Consider the following 1,834-nt stretch of genomic DNA (forward strand, 5'->3'; position numbering starts at 1 on the left):
GAAACGGCCGTCCAGTGCTTCTAGGCTTTTCATGGTGGTCTAGCTTCAATTGGCTCATGATCTCAACTATATAAAATTACTAAAATCTCCACAAAATCCCCTTCTGATAATGAACAGAATACTCAAAAAGTTTTTGTAAATAATCTATTTATGAAAGTTCGATTAATAGACAAGAGTTTCAAATCAAAAGTGATTTTATATTTTTTATATGAGTATTCTAATCACAATATTTTAGGAAAAAAAATGAAATTCATCGCTCATTCACAACATATTGTTCACTATAAAATCTTATTTTAATATAATTTAATTTTATTTTTTGAATTTCCTTTGCTTTAATGTGTTAAAAGTGTTATTTAGGATTTTCTCTCTTTTTTGAACAAAATTAATCTCTACATATTTTTTAAATTAAAATTTTAGGTTAGACCTCCATGGAAGATCTGGAAGGACAGGACATCCATTTCATCTCAGCATGGGACTCATCAGAAGTGAGCACCACTATCCCGCTCACGGGACCGAAGGTCCCGTGAGCCAGTACCTAACCACTTGACCACTGAGTCGGCCGTCCAGTGCTCCTAGGTTTTCCATGGCGGTCTAGCCTTAAATGACTCATGAATTCAACTATTTAATTAATACAATGTCCACAAAACCCCTTTTTTTTAAAAAAAGGTCTTACTTTTATGAATTTTCATTGCCATAAGATGATAGAATTTCTAATATATGGTAGAGTGTAATGATCAAAGACTTTCAATAGTGCTGAGAAAATGTTTTCTATCTAATGAAATATATAGTTTTATAGGTTATAGAACAGCTGAATATTTATGTTGTTAAACTGTTGTGAAACTATCATTTTCAGTTGTGTGTATATCGGCTTCATAAAACTTTATTATTTTCAGGTGAACTAACAGTATGAATAAATTCCTGCTGAATTTATAGGTTACATAACTATGAATCGGATTACTATTCTAGGTAATATATAAACTGGGTTTTCCAATCGGAAAACAAGCCAAAATTCGTGTTACTGTGCATGGAGTCCGATAGGTGCGTTTATCGTTTTCGAAATTCTTCACCTATACAAATCACAATATACATTTTCACAATAGAATTCACAAAGTCAAGCTAAGTTAGGTTGCCATTGAAAATTTGGAAGCAATGGACGGCCGTTTCGTCCTACTATGGGACTCCTCAACAGTGTTCACCCTAAATCCCACACTCGAGACTCGAACCCATTACCTTTGGTCTTGTGCGGGAAAATTTATCCTACAGACCACTGATCCAGTCGTGTTATTGTCTAACTTTAATCAACTGATGATCTTTTGCAACCTTCCATCAATTGTGTGAGGTCGATAAGTGTCTCACACTCGAAACACATTTGAATTCACTGGTCATAGCTTCTCACCAGAACTTCAGGAAATTCATCATAGAGCTAGCCACTAGTGAGCACGTGATTATTATCAGTATTGGGATTTGTGGAGATTGTAGTATTATGTTGTATACAAATAGCTTTAACGAAAATCAGTTACCATCTAATTTATTTTTCAATCATCTAGATTACAATACAATAATTAGCATTAGGATGCAAACAAATCTAGAATAGATTTCTATCTAACATCATTCAGTTTTTATTCTAAGAAAACAATAATTGTATTGAAGTCAAGAAAACATGTAGAAATATAATAAATCTTTTGATGGAGTTTTGTTCTCCAAGGTGGATGGTTTGGTCGTGGAGCTTTCATCGTCCTTCTGAATGACATCATCAGCACAGAAGGATGATGAAAGCTCCACGACCAAACCATCCACCTTGGAGAACAAAACTCCATCAAAAGATTTATTATAT

This window comes from Schistosoma mansoni, assembly GCF_000237925.1.
Source record: "Schistosoma mansoni, WGS project CABG00000000 data, chromosome 3 unplaced supercontig 0044, strain Puerto Rico, whole genome shotgun sequence".
Taxonomy (NCBI): Eukaryota; Metazoa; Platyhelminthes; class Trematoda; order Strigeidida; family Schistosomatidae; genus Schistosoma; species Schistosoma mansoni.